This window comes from Haliaeetus albicilla, chromosome 24, assembly GCF_947461875.1.
Source record: "Haliaeetus albicilla chromosome 24, bHalAlb1.1, whole genome shotgun sequence".
NCBI classification, from domain to species: domain Eukaryota; kingdom Metazoa; phylum Chordata; class Aves; order Accipitriformes; family Accipitridae; genus Haliaeetus; species Haliaeetus albicilla.
Genome location: NC_091506.1, coordinates 22,615,464 through 22,633,918, shown reverse-complemented (window position 1 = coordinate 22,633,918; position 18,455 = coordinate 22,615,464). Strand labels below are relative to the sequence as shown.

The 18,455-nt window shown below is 37.1% G+C and overlaps 1 protein-coding gene and 1 long non-coding RNA gene across 4 annotated transcripts in view; one reads left to right on the top strand and one right to left on the bottom strand.

Annotated features, from left to right (window-relative positions):
• Window positions 1-8,192, bottom strand: part of PPARG (peroxisome proliferator activated receptor gamma) — a 62,430-nt gene extending 54,238 nt beyond the window's left edge. The window contains exon 1 of one of the 3 annotated variants that reach the window (XM_069769788.1): window positions 8,049-8,192. The gene's annotated coding sequence lies outside the window, so the exon portion shown is untranslated. Of the gene's footprint in view, window positions 1-5,094; window positions 5,236-8,014 lie in introns of those variants that run through there. The other 2 variants (XM_069769786.1, XM_069769789.1) reach the window with 2 other exon arrangements.
• A 209-nt stretch (window positions 8,193-8,401) lies between these two features.
• On the top strand, window positions 8,402-15,112 carry LOC138681816 (uncharacterized). The gene is made up of 2 exons (XR_011322011.1): window positions 8,402-8,764; window positions 13,999-15,112. It is a non-coding gene; the product is annotated as an uncharacterized lncRNA (long non-coding RNA).
• Window positions 15,113-18,455: the final 3,343 nt, after the last annotated feature.

The following is an 18,455-nucleotide window of genomic DNA, read 5'->3' as shown; positions in this document are numbered from 1 at the left end:
AAAACATCTTTGTTGGAGGAAAAATGGGTTCTTGATACTGAAGGGTTTTCCAGTACTTCTTCAAGTACTATCAAGAATTGCTGCCTATGCCAACTGTGCTGTAATAACTATTTCTTAATAAATTAATAATCCTGGTCTAAGAAAATGTCTTTACCTATGTCAGAAAGTAACTTGCATAACCTGATGTTTTATCCTATCTAGCCTGAGTAAAACCTAAACCAGTGTGATGATTTCAAGTGTATATTTAACACAAGGTATTGGAGTATTGGATTACTGTAAAAAAACCCAAACAAGATATTGTGAACATAATAAATATCCGCCGCACCCAATTTAACTGGGTAAAGTTAGCCAGCCTGATCACGAGGCAGACCCAAAGAACGAGTCTTTGGGCAGTGCCCAAAGGAAACTGTGTAAGGAACCCTCTTGGGTCTCTTACTCATCATGCCATAATGTTCTTCTCTGCATCACAAAAACAATTAACCAGTTCAAGACAATTGGCAAGCTCACATCATAGCTAATACTCCAAGAAGCTTGCAGAACAGAACCAAGATCAACTGGCAAGCTAATCGTGGAAAGCAAGCATGGAATTTGCTTGCAATAGCATTTCTTATGTGTGAACATCCAAATAACTTGGGGAAAAAAAAAAAAAAAAGCAACCTAGGAACTACTAATTAAGCTTCCATAGGATTTTTTTTAAATTATTTTGCATTGCCTTGATAATAATGAAAAATACTTTGAAACCACTGTTAAAAACCTGAACCTTTCAAAGTAATTCTTCAATGTTTGCTTATTTCCTATTTTAAATTCAGATTCAGGACATGTCATCATAAACTTTTGTAATATTAATTTTGAAACTTATTTTGTAGTTAATTATAACAACCCATACTTAGCTGAGATCTTTACTAAATAACCTATTCCAGGCCAATTCAGCAATTCTGGAAATAGCTGTAATGTAAATGGAAAAAAAAAAAAAATCCAGAAAAATAAACCTTTTTAGTGGTGCTTATTTCATTCAGACAACTAATTTAATGTGAAATCCCTTTGCTGTTTCATCTTGTTTATCATCTCAAACCATCTTCAGCAACAGCTGGAAATTCTGAAAGTGAAAGCATATTTGCAGAACTTTTGTTTCCACATTCTTTAATCATGTTCTAGGCGAAACCCAAAAAATCTACACCTTTATATGAGTGTCTTGCAATATGCAGTCATTTGTCAAACTCTTTTTATGTTGACAATTACTACAGGATATTTAAATAAATAAAACACTAGCCTGCTTTTCTTAATATTTCTAATCATTTTTAAAAATCAGCTACGCTAACATGCCTTGGTGTACAAATAAGGCATCTCAGATATGCAGTTTAAGTGCAAATGATGGCATCCAGGAGTGATGGTAGAGAAGAAATACAGTAAAATCCTCACAGAACTTTAGTGACTCAACAAAGTAAATGCATCCACTATCAGTGGTTAACTTCAGCAGAATCGGAGGAACAGCTACATCACTAGGTCAGTGCAAGAACTTTGTTTCAGCCATACTACAGGCTAGAATGCAAATAGATAAAATAATTTTTCCTTGTCCTGGAGGGAATGAGAACCTCAGTCTGTGGCCTCTTCAAAATTTCTCATGATTCCATTAAATATGGTTCTGAATAAGGTTAGAGAATACAGATAAAATTCTGTGTAAATAAAACAACCTTTTGGCCTCACATACTTCTGCACTTGCTTATCTATAGATTTCTCTGGGTGTAACTGAAAATAAAATTTGGCTTTGTTTTTTTTTAACATTCTTAGGTAGGATTAAAAATCAATTTAGCAATATACCACTTAATAACATGCTTTTATTAAGCTAAAAACTGAGATTCAGCATAAAATTTTGTAGCTGAAATACCACTGTAGGGGACAGTGAACAGTAACTCCAAGTAAAACATATGCAAGATGAAAGGATAAACTCTTCAGTTTTATTTACTGTAGACATAAAAAGTCAGTACCTAAACCTATCATGAGGAAGTATGTACGTTATGAAAGGCAGTAAATAGAAGTGGCCGCATTTTTCCACAAGACCCCATATTAGATAGCACCACAAAGCACCAGGTCTAGGTAGTAAAACCTGTTTTTCTGACCACCCCTACTAGAAGATCTTGGTGTGAGTGTTAAAGCCTGTAATTAACATTTTTCTTTTCATAGTTCCTTTTTTTAGTGTAACTCTTTTGGTAGTCTGACATATGTTTCAAACCACCATGGTTGAGAACTTATTTCACAGCAATATTAAAATATTCCCCTAGCATAAATACTGAAAATGTACATCATTCTATTTGTATATAGATAGCAACCTAAGTTCAAAGCCTCTCAAACTTCAAAATTGCTACTACACAACCAAGAATAGTTACAGCAGTTACACAACATCTCTGTTCAATAAATCTAAACAAACACACAAGTACTATGGACTTATATTATAACATAAAATCCTATTTTATGCAATGCAGCATAATCACATATTGTGTAAAAAGTTTAAGACAAGATTGTAATTCTGGGCAGGGCTACTTTGTGCAAATATGAAATTCTCTGAAAAGTAACTAGCTTAAACTCAGTGGAAAAACACACGACGCAATAAGAAAATTTCCATCACTCCCACTTATTCAATATGCCTATTCAATGACAGCTAAAAGTGTTTCTATGAAAATAACATATTTAGAATTTTATACATACATACAGGTAAGTTAGAGGAATCAAAGCTGGAGGTCTCCTATAAAAAAGTATAGGACCCTGGCAAAAGGGAATCTAAAATATGTCACAGTGAGATTTGTGATAAAGAGGAAAGACATAAGTCCCCATGGAGCTCAAGAAATTCCAATAACCCGTAAAACAGCACAAAGTATAATAATTTCCTCCCATAATGTCTGTTATAAGACCCAAACTAGAACTCATGTCTAATTTGAAGGTCTAGAATAAACTAATACCAACTGCAATGTCTGTATCAAAATGTTAGTATTTCATTTAGAGTTAAAATACATTAAGAAATTGATCACACAAATTCCAGAACAAAAGGCAGATAAATATACTACTCCTGTTACACTGGCATTTCTTAAATAATTTAAAGACAGATATGTAGGACTTTTGCTATAATATATATTCATGGTCATTTAATTTCAGACATTTAGTCTCACTGAGCAAACAGCAATTCATTTAGAGTTGGACCCTGTATTTTCAGTACACTAAAACCACAGACTGACTTTAATAGTAATTGCATGGAAGCAAGCCGTGTACAGGACAAAATTCCTAACACTGCATGTAGACTGCAAACCTGACCCTACGGAAACAGCAGAACTGCCACTGACCTGAATGAAGCTGGGATTTTTTTTCTAGACTATGCATCTTCCAATAAACCAACATCATCTTTTTTTGATATGGTGGAATGTTTTGTATATTTGTCTGTTGGGATATTATCCAATATTTATTATACTGTGTTATCAGATACTATATATAGCCTTTGAACATTACTGAGATAAGTAGGAAGTCATTCGGTAACATAGGGTTAATACGTTACCTACACACACATATCCCCTACAAGTATGTGCATAACCATATATGTATGCTCATCTTAGCAGTCATCAAGCATACTTGAACATACATACACAAAGCTACGTAAGCTTTGTGTTTTTTAAATTGCTAATTATCAACCAGCGCAGTAGACTTTGGGATTCATAGACTTGAATTCATAGACTTTGTCCTGAATGTGCAGACTGCATGGCATGGAGGTGATCTGCTTAGTCATGAGGGAAGGGGGTGGCTTATGCAAGTCCACAAAGCATCACCTGCTATTCGATTCCAGAAATTCACAACCCAGCTTTTGAGGTAGTTACTTCTCTTCCCCTTTCTAAGCAGGATATTTTTTCTATTTGCAGTGCAATCTAGTGAAACTGCAAAGTTAAAAACAGCTTGTATATAGAGAATAGGGTGCTCCTTATAAGTGTGTGTGTGGGGGGTTGCTGTAAATTTGGGGATTTGTTGTCACACATATATCTAACTTTTTTTGTATTTGTCAGGATGCAGATTAGAATCTATTACTATTGTAAGAATCTATTACTGTTGTAAGCATAAATCAACACACTGAAATTTTAAATTTAAATTTTTGCATCAATCTCACTACATTGTGTCTCCATTGTAAATTTGTAACTATTTGTATCCTCATGTCACAGATCATATAGTATTAAGGATAGGGACAATCTTTTTGTTTGAGTGAGTAACAAGATGGCCCCAATCTTGACTAGGCTGCTAGGTACTACTGCAACATAGGTAATTAGAAATATCTATATAGTTCGCGTATCATGAATTTTAATTGGAGAATGATGTAATTGCTTAGTTCAATTCTATAGGAGAGGACAAACAGGCCAAATAATATCATGCAAGGTGTGGGTGGAGTGGGAGAAAAATGTGAGCCTCGTCAAATTGACTTAAGTTCCGTGAAATTTTTCAGATATGAAGACTGCAGACTAGGCCTTGCTTCTTTTTTTTTTTCTTCCCCCAAATGAAAAAAATAAAAGCCTACAAAAGATTTAGTTGTGTATTTGTCCTATGGTGTGAGAAGCGCTGACATCTTTGTAGCAATAGGCAAAAGAGAAGTCCATGTTGCAGTAGAAGACCTAATACTGAAGTAGAAACTTACTCTTTCCTACGGTTGCCACATGTATTTTCTCCTTCGTATCTCCTTATACCTGCAATATCTGAAAGTATCCCAAGCCCCACTCACCACAGGTGCTAGTACAACTAGGGTGACAACTTGCCTAGCACCTGCATTTTCTACATACTTTGTCACTGGAACCTGAAAGAAAGCACAACTGAAAAAAGACAGACTATACTTCATAAAAAAAAAAAAGCGGGGTGGGGGGGGAACAGACAAAAGAAATGTAAGAGGTTTATCATTTAATGTAGGAATCAATTTACATTTCATATTCCTGGGAATCTGAAGACAAATGTTATGGCTCTTTCATTTTTCATTCTGCCTTGGAAAGGCCTCCACAGGGGGGGAAAAAAAGGAGGCAAGGGGGAGATTTTTTCCAAGTACTCTCTAACAGTTAAATGAAATCCCTGAGAACTGACCTGTTAATGGGAAACCTCAACTTCTGTTTGTGGCATGGGTATGTAGGAGTTGAATATAACAACATTCTCTTGCATTGGATTATTTCTAACTTTTGTTAGTTCACAAAAAGTTAACTGACACACAAAGAATATTTGGTATGAAGTACCTGAAAAGTAGATCCCTGCTGTTAAAAAAATATACATAATTATAGAAATACAGTGTGGAATAATTAGCACTCATCATCTAATATCATGCTAAATTAAATAAGTCTATCAGTGATTAAAAAATGAAACTAGTAGCAATAACTAATGGAAAGTATTGTATCCATGACTTCAAAAGAACTTAGCATGGAGAATTTATAATTGTATTTTAATTTCTCTTGAGTAACTGCACTGGAAACTGTTTTACTGCCTGCCAGAGGAGAATACAGGAATAATCCTTGTGACAAAAGCTAGTAAAAGAAAATCAAATTCTGAGTATCAAATATGTGCAACTAGCAATTCACAATTAGGCTACAAAAAATGGCTAGTAAGTATATTCAACATCATTCTAAACAGATTATATGAAAAAAAAAAAGAGGGCCTCAGCAATCAAGGTGAAAAAAAAATTAAGTACACTTTTCATTATTTAGTCCAGCTTTGTACAAGACAGAGGTTTTGTTCTACTTTTATACTTTTCCTTGTTTTTACAATACAACTTTTTGCAAAATTCATTTTATTAGCCATTGCTATAAGTAGAAAATTATACTGACAGTAATGGAAGCTGGGCCTAAATTTATTTTATTGACTTTGAAATGGACTTATGGTTATTTAAAAATTTCAGAGAAGAGACAGATTTAGAAGCAGTGCTGATAGTGGGTGTTTTTATCAGTATCATAAGGAAGGCTAAAAGGCATAGCTTCAATATTCTTCAATTAAATTCTAATACTTTGCCACCTCAGTTTTTTTGTGATAATTTATTATATGAAATATAAAATTATATCAGCAGAAATTTTGTAATGGAAGTTTCATTGAATGCTGATGTTTAATAAATTATATTATCCAGGAATTTGACATTGAGGCATTTCTAAGAAATACATACTATCTTAGGGCTGTTACAGATATATAATCTCTGAACCACTAAGTTAATGAGATATTTTACAAAACTGATGCCTAAGAACATTCAAATTCAAAAGCTGCCCCTGTGAAAGTATCTTTAAATGATATTTCTGATTGGTTATCATTCAAAGTCCATGCCAACTACTTTTTTCAACTCTCTCTCCCCTTGACAAGTCCATGCTTATATTGTACCACATGCCTTAACACACTGCTAAGGGTGATTTCTTATAATCTCATAATTAGATCTCTAAGCAATTTTTGCAGCAGGTTTTGGTTTTTTTTTTTTTGTGACAGCCAAAGAGAATAATGATGTCAAACACATGTCTTCATGCAACAAATTCTGATATTAATGGGAGGACAATATATGAAATTTCTTTTCGAAGGAGAGCACCGAGTGTCATATGTCGTAGTTACTTGGTGTATACTGGGAATTTTTAGTTAACTAGTAACAAATCATAGTAACCTTTTAAAAGGTAAATTACTGATTAAATTATGGACTAATTGGTACCAGAATTTTTTTTTTGAATACTTATTTTAAAATGGAACATTACAATCATGTTCCACAGCAAAAGCTTGCTCAGAGATAGAGCAGCAAGTCACAAATACGAGGCTAGCCCACAACCCTAGTTATTTCAAGGATAATTATAATTGATCCTCCCGATTCAAAGGAACCTAGACTCCACAGTATACGAAGAAACTGATAATTTCCTGAGCTTTTCATCAGAATAAATACCACTCTTACATCACTGATATTAATAAATACATCACTGTTAAGTCAGCATTGTATTGTCGTGTGTACACAGTGCCACAAAGTTACAACACCACAGGAACTTGCACTCTCCAGTTGTAGAATACCCTAGAGAGAAATGACACCAGGAAGATTACAAAATGCTCCTGCAAACCTGAGGCATGCCATCAAGACACTGTATATTTCAACACAGCATCTCAGTTGTTGCAGGCTGAGAAAGGCTCCCCGACTTTCTGCGGTTGAGAAATTTAAAAAAAAAAAAAAAAAAAAAAATCTGTTCATTCATTAAGTGAATCGGCCAGGTGAGCACCAACACTTCCCTGTCCGCTCCTTTCCCCTAGCGCAAGTACGAATGGACGCCCTGCGGTCTGCCCCTTGCAACCACCGGATACATCTCCTCCAGGGGAGGAGGTCACCCCCTCCCGCACGTTACTCTCCTTAGCATCCTCCTCTCGGAGGGACTGGAGCTAGCCCACATGAGTCACCGTTCCCCAGCCCTCCTCCCCGGCCCCGGCCCGGCCCCTGCCCCGAGTACAGCACCATGGACACAGCGCCCACGCTCCCCGCCGGCCGGCCGGCCGGCTCCGGGCCGCAGCTCGGCGCACCTGGAGCCCTCCCGAGGGGGACCTCCCCGCCGCCCCGCTCCCCCCCGCCTCTCGTCCCCGCCCGGCCGCCGAGCAGCCTCATGCCCTCTCCCCGCCCACACAGCCCCCGCGGGCACCGGCAGCCCGTCCCGGCAGACCTTCTCCCCTCAGGGCCGTGCCTCGTACTCCCTGAACGCTCCCGCTTCTCCCCTCCGCTCCGGGAAAAGCCCTCTAACACCACCCCCCACACACACTCCGCTCCCGCGGAGCCACTTGCCTTCCCCGCCACCCCGAGCATCCCCGGCACCGCGGCCTCCCCCCCACCCCCGGCCCGGGGCTCAGCCCTCGCCCCATCCCGGGGCGCAGCTCCCGACCGCGCACGCTTCCCCTCACCCCCAGCAAGCTCCTCCGAGCCCTCGCCGGCCCCTCTCCCCACAGAGGCGCCCCTCACCCCCCCCCCAGTCTCCCTCAGCCCGCGGCTCTCCTCACGCCTCCGCCGCCCCCCCCTCACCTCGGGGGAAGGTCCCCCGCAGCCCCGCACCGACCTGGCGCTGTCAAGTCTCAGCGGGAGAAACTGTTCCCTTCTAGTGGGATAAACTCGCCCCCCCCCCGGCTCGGGCCCGTCCTACCGAGCAGGCACCGCCTCCCCCCGGGCCGGGCGCCGCCTCCCCGCCGGCCCACACGGCCGGCGCTGAGGGGCGAGCCGCCGGCGGGAGCGAGGGGGGCTCGGGGCTGCCGCGCGGTGCGGGGGGCTCGCGCCGCGGCCGCGGGCGGGCTGTGGGGACGGGGGGGGCGGGGCGGGGCCGCTGAGCGGCGGGAGCCCGGGCTGAGGTACGGGGCTCGGCGGCGGCCGCGGGGTAACGCGCCGGGGGGGACGGGGGGAAGAGGTGGGCGCGGAGGGGGAACGGGTCGGGGAGGAGGAGGAGGCGCTGCTTCTCCTTCCTTTCCCCTTTAGAGCCCGGCCTTTCGCCCCAGGCGGTTCCCTCCGGGTCCGTGCCCCTTGAGCGAAATCACGAGCGTGTACCTGAGGGCTGACCGCGGGCCCCGGAGTGGATCTGGAATTTGATCTCTGCTCTCTGTAATCTCCTGTGACTGAAAATTCAGCTTTTCCGGCTGCTAACTGCTTTCTCTTTTGCGTTCCCATTCTCCAGCTAACTCCTCTCTGCGCTGCGTGTAGTTGGGTTGGTCACCTCACGCCAGTTTGTATCCTACTGTGACAGGAGTAAAGGCTTTTCTGAAAAGATTCTTAGCAGTAACTGAGGTAAATGAAATTCTTTTTCCCCTCACGTTTTTTAGCTACAGATTATCTCTCCCCCTGTTCCCCCCCCCTCCCGCCCAGGAATGCAGAGAGAAATGGTATAGGCTATGTTCGGTAAGTCTCAAGGGAGAGCAAGTTCAAACAAGCATGTCACCTCCTTCTATTTCACCCTCCGATTCTTTTAAAAAGAAGTTAGATGTGAAAAAAAAGTCATAAGATCAACAGGCTTTTGAGACTCATCTTGTAAGTCAAGATGCCCCAGGATACAACAGTTTATCTTTAAAAACTCTCGATCTCTTGGACATCATTAGAAGATTCAGAGGATCCTAAATTTGCCTCATTACGGTTCTTAGTCATCAAGCATTTTGAAAGAGAGCCTACATTTGCTTTATTATTTGTATACTGAAGGCAATTTATAGATCAGAGTTGAATACGTCAAAATACCTGGTCTACTTATAGATACTAACATCGCCTACAGCTTTTTGTTTATGAGAGCAGTCTTTCTGTCTGTAGAGGCTTGAAGCCTTGTGTTAATTTTTATGAGAATTATCTGTCTATTTGTATAGGCTTGAAGTAAGTGTTACTTCTGCCTTGACATATCAAGGAATTTTTTTCAATTTATGCTTTTCCCTCCATCTGAATTTTTTAGCCCTAGAAATGTGAAAATCTTTTGTTTGTAATGGGATTTTTGTTGTTGTTTTCTTCTTCTTCTGTTTGTTTTTTTTTTTTTTTTTTTTTTTTTTTTAAACATACTGCAGTAATCTCTATTCTGTAATACCCTGACTCAGAATTAGGAGCCAGGTACTGAAAACAAGAAAAAAACCCCTCAGAATTACCTCAAGATGCCATGGATGAATAAACAGGCAAATGTGGGTAAAATGATCTAACAGAGGCTTAAATACCTAAATCATTAATATTTCTAACCATTTTACAGCAATATCTCAGGTAAAGTTTCCATAGAAAGTTAAAAGAAGAAGGATCTTAGCTGGACACCTCCACAGAGTTCAGATTTAGCTCTGCTGAGAACAGAAACAATGCTGTTCTCTGTGCAAACTGCTGGAGAACATACCCGTTTAGTTTAAGTGTCTGAATAATAGAGAAGCCCTCCCAAAAATCTAGGCTTTAACATGCAAATTTTTTAAAACTCCACGAAACTGGGAGTGTTCCAAAAATTGGCAGGTATTAATGAACATCTGATAGTGACTATAAACTCATACTTTGAGCCTAGACTTTTAGTAAGTTCATAAGTAAAGCAGAAATACAAAGCATAGTTTAGATTTTAATTAAATTGCATGGACTAAATAGGCATGTCTAACTCAGTCCAGAGAAATCTGCCAGAGCTTTCAGAGACGTATTACAAATACCATATAATTTTATTTCTGTTTTAAGCATTGTATTCTTTCAGCAAGTTCATCCTTTGAACAGAACTCATAAAATATAAAGCAGAAACAGTAATACTGACATATGTACAAATTACTTAGGTTTTGTAAATATACATTTTAACAGATCGAGATAGGAAAGGGAAAAAAATTGCTTAGTCTGATTTCCTACTTAACATAGACTTTTAGGCAGTATTTGGTACCTCATTAAATGTTTCTTTTAGAAACACAGCTAATCTTAATTTTAAGAATCATGAGATAAAGAACTCATACATTTTCTTTGGTAGTTAAAAATACGCCTTATAATTTGAACTAATCTGTCTTTCCTTATCAACAGAGACTGGGTTTTTTCACACATGGAACATAGCCAATCATTTTCATATTGGTAAAGAAATAAAATAGGCTACAAATTTATTATCTATTCTATAATTAATTCTAGAGTTTCTTTATACAGTAATGAAATGGTCATAATAAATAAATTATCAATTTCTCATAAACTTTTGTTTGCATTATTTGACTTCACAATTTTTGATTATGTGGACTTTCTCCACTGCTTATCTGAGAGAATTCCTAAGTTTGGCTGGGGCCTTTAAGCAGTATAAAATAAGTATGAAACTCCAGGCTCAGGCCTTCCTGAATCATGGGCAATTCTTCCCTAAGTTCAAAGGGAAGCAGAAAAGGGCCTCTCAACATCAGTTCTAGTTCTAAAATTAGATGATAACTTGTCTTCACAAAAGATCAATTACACTTTGTTTTTCTTATTGGATATAAAAGCGTTAGTTAATTCTTTTAATGTAAAAGAATTGCATTTTATATTACTTTTAATCATTCAGTTTTTCATGGTAAGCCTTTTGCAGAGTTTGATGCATCTGAAAAAAAATCTTATTTCTGCATACGCTTATTACTAAGTGTATATTATTAATTTCAATTATTAAGAAAATTTGAAGTGGATTAAATTGAATCATATGGCCAAAATAGTCCCATTGAAATAAGAAAGAGTACTTTGTGGAATCTTAAGATGGGTAAGGGTATTATTATGAACCAAATAACCACACTTAGACATTTTTATTTCTCTTTTCTATCTTAATGAACAAATTTTTGTGCAACAGGTTCTGAGGTATGCCAGGTAGGGTTTTATGGTTTGATCCGAGGTTAGAACAATGAATGTATTAAAGAGACTCTGTCTATGATACTGTGATTTTTACGATTGCCTTGAAAAGGGTAGAAATCTTATAAGAATATAGAGGTGAAAGATTTATACCTCTTCGTCTCTTTGCAAATATACTAGTTCCAACTTTTACTTAATTATTTTGATGTTTCCATTGTGTCTGTGCTTTAAGTCTCTAGGTGCATTACAGAAGTTTAAAATCACAAATCACACAGTGTGTCCCATCTCAGTATTCTGGATAGAATGAAAAATTATCTAGCCAAACTTTTAACATCTAGAGGGCAATCTCATACACTAGCAGTGTGACTATAAATCTAGCAGACAGAAGAACAAGTTCTGATTGTGGAAATTGCATTGGTTTAAAGTGGTGGAGTTTACATAAGCTAAAAAACTATTGTATTGCTGCCTTTTTTAAAGTTACCCTGTGTACTTTCTCTTGGGTTATGTGACTTTTTAAATTTATGTATCTGTTGTTCTTTTATTGATAACAAGAACTTTGTCTTAGCGTATCTTGTTCTGTCTTTATTGGCAGGTTTTGGTCTGGGAAGGAATGTTTGTAAAAAGTATTTCTTAATATTCCACCATGGTCCTATCTTCAATTTTTGTATTCTATATATATACACACTTTTACTTGAAGGAAATCAGAAGTTTCAACTGCTATCAGTGGCATTTTATAAGGATATGTGGCAAAACCTATAGTATAAACTGCATTTCTTTAAGTGATAGTAGAAGACTATCCCTTGGTATGATTCCAAACTCTTTGGAGATCGCACTCCAGTATTGTTATACTGCGTTTAGCATGCTGTGCCTCAGATGCAGAAAAAGTGATAGGACTAGGCATAATACAGATTTTTCATAGATAACTGTAGAGCGGGTCAAAACAAGAACCCTTTAAACTAAAAATTATCCTCCTTTTCCTGAACTTTGAGGGTTAGATAAAAAGAGAACAAAATCCAAATCATGCCTGCTTTAAATCCAGTAAAGCCAAGATCACATCAGGCTGCCTACCTCTAATTATAATGTTTTTTTCATGATCTTTGGTCTCTCCCCAACTCTTGACTTCTCTGATTTAATTCTCTCTTGAAGAGAGTAACTTTCTTTCTAGGATTATCTGGTTCTTCTGTAATTGGATATTATCTTCATGTTCTAGTCCCATTCTGATCAAATGGGTCCAAAATGCATATCACGCATAGATAGCAGGCAAAAGAATATATAGGAATAAAGAGCTCAAGCATATACTTCTATCCACCAGATTTGTTAATCCATCAGAAATTAATTTCTGAAGAAATCATTTTAAAGCAACCAAAAGCGTATGGTCATTTTGAGTCTCATTTAAAAACAGTTTATCCTAATTTCTTGGGTGATTAAGTTAAGACAGGTTTATGAAAATACCTTACTCAACTTCAGAAATTCAGATTTCTACAATTGTACATGCTTAGACATCTTAAATTAGTAGCTGATGCAACCAAGACTTAGAGTTGTGCTAATATAAGATGGGAAGGAGGTGGCTAGTTTTGTGGTTAAAGCATGGGACTAGCTGCTGAGAGGTCTAGGTTCTATTCTTGGTTGTGTCACTGTGACTTCCTGTGGGTCACTCTCTAAGTCACTTAGCTGTGCCTCATTTTACTCATATATAAAATGGAAATAATACTTACATTGCTAAAGCACTGTCAGACTGAAGTCATTAGTGTTTATACAGTTATTTTATGCTCACAGAAGGACTTTGTGTATAACTATCAGCAGGTCAAAACCTATATTCCTAATGTAATTCCTTTCATGTCATTTGCTACGTCTTTCTCGCATAGTGGTTCATTGATTCCAGTAAAGAAGGCTAAAAACTCAAAAGTGCAACTTAAAGCATCTAGAGAACTTTGCTTCCAGGTTCCAATTAAACATTTGTTCATGAAGAGGATTGAGTTTTCTTTGTAAGAGTGTGAGAAAGGTAGTTTTGTGGTATTTACTCCCTCATAGTTATTAAAAAAGAATTCATTCCCCCCCTCCCATTGTTTCTTTTGGAGGATTGTGTGAAGATCTCTTGGTACTTCCATTTCCTATAACCTTTGTCCTGTTTTATAGTTTTTATACATTGTTGTGATGGAATTAATTTGAAATACTATTTTTAAAACCCCTGCTTTTTACATATTTTACCCTAATCTCCAGGGTGCTCCAGATAGATGTAGGAAACACTGTCGGTCAACTAAATGATGATTCTGTAGAAAAAACAGTATACACTGCAGCTACTAAATCCCAGTGAAAGTCATGGAATCAAGAGCATCTCCTGGTATACTGCCTAGCCTTAAGGATTAGTTTCTCAGTGCAGTGGCACAGATCTCATGTTCATGTTAACACAACTTTTATTTCTACTGCAGAGGGAAACTCTGGAGGGTTTTAAACCAAGGAGATTGGTGTGTCTTTCAAATGTCTGGTAAATTAGGTTTATATATTTAGATACTTATAAAGATTTTAAACATTTTGTAATTCTTTAGGACAGGTATAGATAGTAAAGACTGGAAGAGAATTAGGTAGCATTCAGAGCATCCTATAGATTTAATTATGTTAACTGAAATACCTTCATCAGTCTTTACAGCAAATGGGTCGCATGGCTTTCAACAACAAGACCAAAGACTAAGGCAGTTTCTTGTTTGTCTGCATAATTGAACGCTAAACATCCTAAAATTATGTCATTTTAGTAATGTTATTTCTGAAAGAATCACCAGGAGGAGTGACATAACAATAAAATGGAAACATCCTTTTCTTACATCTCACAAATTGTATTGCAGAGGCTTCTTTTTCCATGGAAGTTGTGACAACTGAGGTATACTCCAACAAAATGCACACAAAACTCTGACTTCTAACTTTTACACATGGATTCACAGGCAGTAGCGTGAGACTGCTGACAGCAGCATAGTGAAAAAGTACATAAATATTTGTAGTATTAGGGCATAATATTTTTCAAATGTTGTTTTGTGTAAATGTACACAGATGCTAAACTCAAAGGCCTCAGATGACAGTTTCTACTGCGTAAACAATATCTGCTTACTCTGTGATTAAATCTTCATCATAAAAATGTGCTGCCAACATGCACGGAATTTTGCTGGGCAGAGAAGCAGTAACTGATCCTTACTGATAGTTGAATTTTGTTTTGCAGAAGTACAAGAAAATAAAATATGGTCAGGCAATACAGCTCGAAATAGCTATTATATTAAAGTCATCATGGTTCATTCATGCAAATAGTTCCATTGGTTTGTCAGCTGCATTTCTGAACTGACTCTTGTTAGTCTTCTAAATAAATCATTATTTTCATTTAAGATCTTCAGACTCGTAAAAAATAAAGTTAATAACTGGTTTTTAGCCTGTGCTAACCATTAGAGGATGCCAGGTAACTTTAGCAGTGAATCAGGGGCTATTTTGGGAGAAAAATATTACAATAATTTGCAGGAAATAACCTTTTTGTTCCAAAACAGCTGTCATCGAACACTATTATATCTACAACAATTAAAATTATCTTTGGTAACTTTTAGTATTTGGCATTGCTCCATTATTGTTCAGTTAAATATTTTTCAAGTATGTTAGGACTTCTGCCCACTGTGTGCTTGAAACCCTTCATTATCAATACAGAAGCTCTCTCATTTTTGTCATATTGTAGTCTCTCATGGCAGGACATGTGATATCTTCTGTGAAGATTCTTTGCCATTTTATAGAATGGCAACAGGACTTCTACTGAGCACTGATGACTCAACATTTACAGTATAGAATTTGCTTTTTAATATGAAGTGTTGAATGCCAAAAAAAAAAAAAAAAGAACGTACTAGCTAACATATAAAGTGAATTAGGAAACGTGCAAACATCCTGGTGAATTTAAATAGCTGGTTGGATCAGAAATGGAGGAAAAATAACATTGGGCCAGGAACAAAACACAAAGCAGCCAGAAACCTTGTATTTCTAATTTAGGATATAAATACTCACTGCTAAAAAATTCTTTGTTACAAAATGTAATTGATTAAAAAAAGGCAGTTTTGGGGGTGTTGTTGGTTAATGGCTTTAATATGTTTCAAATACTAATTAAAAATATTTCCACAGTGCTGAGGCTTTTTATTCACTCAGATTGTAACTAGTTGATATGCAACTAACATTTTTTGTTAATTGTTTTTGAGAATTAAATCTTTATTATTTGTATTGTAATAGCACTTGTGATTCCTGTCTATGGCTTTGAGTCCTCAGTATTAGCAGAGCAGAACTGAAAAAATATGCTCTTCAAAAAGTCTATCACACGTATGTAAAATATGGTAATGTTTTATTAGTAGCACATGTACATACTATGTTATATTTAATTGTATTTGCATCAATATAAGTTAATATAGAAGCATCCCTTCAATGTGACATGTATCAGATGCTATCAAACTCATTTTTCTACATAAGATTTTACTCTGTGAACTTTATTAGTATTTTCTTACCCTATGTATTGTTGTGTTAGCAAAAATGCGATCTTGGGAATATATAGAGGCCATTGTGTTGATTTCTGCTATTTGAGTTTTATATATACTAATAAATAATAAAATGTAGCAGTTTAGTACACTGTGGACTAGAACCCGGCAACCCACTGTTGTTTCAGTGAACTAAGGTAAATTTAATCTGAACTTTCCTACTTTCATTTGAAAATTTCTGACATTTGGGCAGTGTCACCCCTTTATGTGTTTATTTGTCTCTGTGGACCTTTCATTATACTGTGTACAGTTCTTTGGTCCAGCAGTTGAACCTGAAGTAGTACTAGGTTACCAAAGTATAAAAAATAGGGGTAGAATGGTAGGGCAGAAAATCTGATTAAATTGGGAAACTATAATTGAAATTTATTTTGTATTTCATTTATTCCAGCTCAAATACTCTTAGTTACAAAGTCTCCACATATAAAAAGTAATTTGTGGTGGGTGGAGTTAGACCCTTTGCTGATTTGTTTGCTCTAAATAGGCATTATAGGTAATTCAACTTATAAATCACTGAAAAACTAAATTTTTTAAGGATAATATATAATAACATACAGATAAAAAGTGTATCAGAAAGCAGGATTTTCTTATCACAGCCCCTTTTCTTAGAGTACAACAGTACAAACTGGGTCACAATTGAAGTTACATTTTCAGTAACAGCTGGTTTTCCATAATTTGTTTTTTCAATAATCATTTACACCTGCTTCAGATGAACACAGAGTGAGGAAAACATCATTTTAAATGTGACTGAAAAAATTTTACAGCTACTTCTTCCAGATAGACCACAAAAGTTTCAGTGCACTGGGGAATAGCTCTGATAATTTCATTCCTAGAAATAGATGGGTTACTACAGAGAATATGGAAGCTGCAACAAAAAAGGTTTCTGGGAAAAAATGGCCTGTTTGTAGACTGTGACTTGGACAGTTTTGTTCTTCAAGGACATTTTTGCAGGCAGGATAGAACAACTTCTCCTCTAAATTACAGCAGTATATAGTGGAGTGAAAGCATAACAACAAATGCCTGAGATGTGAAAAGCAAAATTTCAAATTTAGTATTTCATATTGTAATGCTAGATGCAGAAGAGGAGTATTGTAAGATTTTAACTTTCGTTGTGAGTATTGGGAGAAAAAAAGATAGCAAAATTACTTTTGTCTCTAGATACATGTCCAGAAGATTACTAAAAATGGGGAAAATATTACTGGTTTTAAGAATTTAGCCTATTCCTTGGAATTAAGTTATTAAAACTGCTAATATTAGCTCAGAACAAAGAAGGGATTTAGGGTAACTGCTCTCACATATGGCAGCAAACTCCTTCCACTCTATCTTTTCTGTCTCCAGTTTCCTGTTTACTCATGATGCAGCTCCAGTCTCTTTTTGTTGGGACTTCTTTATTCATGAGTGTACCTTTTTTAAGTTACTTGGTTTTTTTGGTTGGAAACCTCAGCTCCATTTGTACAGGTTTTTACCTCTGCTTTTTTTGTTATATAATGTTCCCATTTTTTTAAATTGTATGATGCGATCTCTTATGGCCTGACCCGTTTACCAGCTCAGGTTTTTAAATGCTGTCAAACCTTTCTTTAAATTAATGTTTATATTTTTGAGAAACAGTCCTTGTAAAAATATATATATATTTCTATTACACTGAAACAGACAGCAGTATATCTTATTTCCCAGTTATGTTAATTTGCTTCTCTAACACTTGAATCCACTTAAATTGGGAAAATAAATAACTATTTCTAGTAGCCAGGTGAAACTAGGAATGTGGAAAAGAAAATAAGTCAACCTGCTATGAGATCTGAGGGTATGACAGCAAAGCCAAATGTTAAATTCACCTCTTTCTGATTGTATTATCTTTCTGTCTTTTAAGAATGATTATCTAAATATTTTATATTCATGTTTCTAGAAGATCTGGTAAAGTTATTTATAAAACCATATTTGTGTATTCCTTCACATATATAAATACAATTTTATAGATATTTCTTCTCAACATTTAGAGTAGTATTGACTTCCAGCTGCACTTTTACTTTACAGTTTTACACTGTACTGCTTTTCCATATGCCAACAATCTATTAGTCTTAAGCTTAAATGAGAATTGAGCTGGTGCTGAAGGTCTTCTGTATGACCATTTAAATACATTATAATAACTTCCTTATAACTAATTTCAAATTGAAATATGTCCCTCACCCTATATTAAAAGTAGAGAATTGCCCTGGACATAAGCCAGTCTTCTAAAATCCCTTTTAAGTGAGACAGGACTAAAATTGGTTTAGTATCTTTGGTTTGCTTAACTGTCTTCTTTTAACCACTGGGTTTCAGTTGGAGAGACATTATCAGTCTGCCTACGCCCCCAAGCTTTTAAAAATCATTTCTTTACACTTTTGTTTCTATTAAAAAGGCAGCCACACCGCTCTTGCTGATGCATTAAGACAGAGCACAAGTGGGCATATCCTGCTGTCAGAAATGTGCACACATGTGACTTACAACAGGAATTGTGTGGGTGTCTGAGATCAGAATTTGGTCCAATGCATGCTCTGCCTGAATTAGCATCCCTTTTTGCTGTGCAGTGGCAAAGAACTTCACCCAATGTCCAAAAAAGGAAAGAGTGCATCGTGATCTGCAAGTGTGCAGCTGGGGTCCCAGGGGGTCTGGCTGGAGCCCTCGGCGAG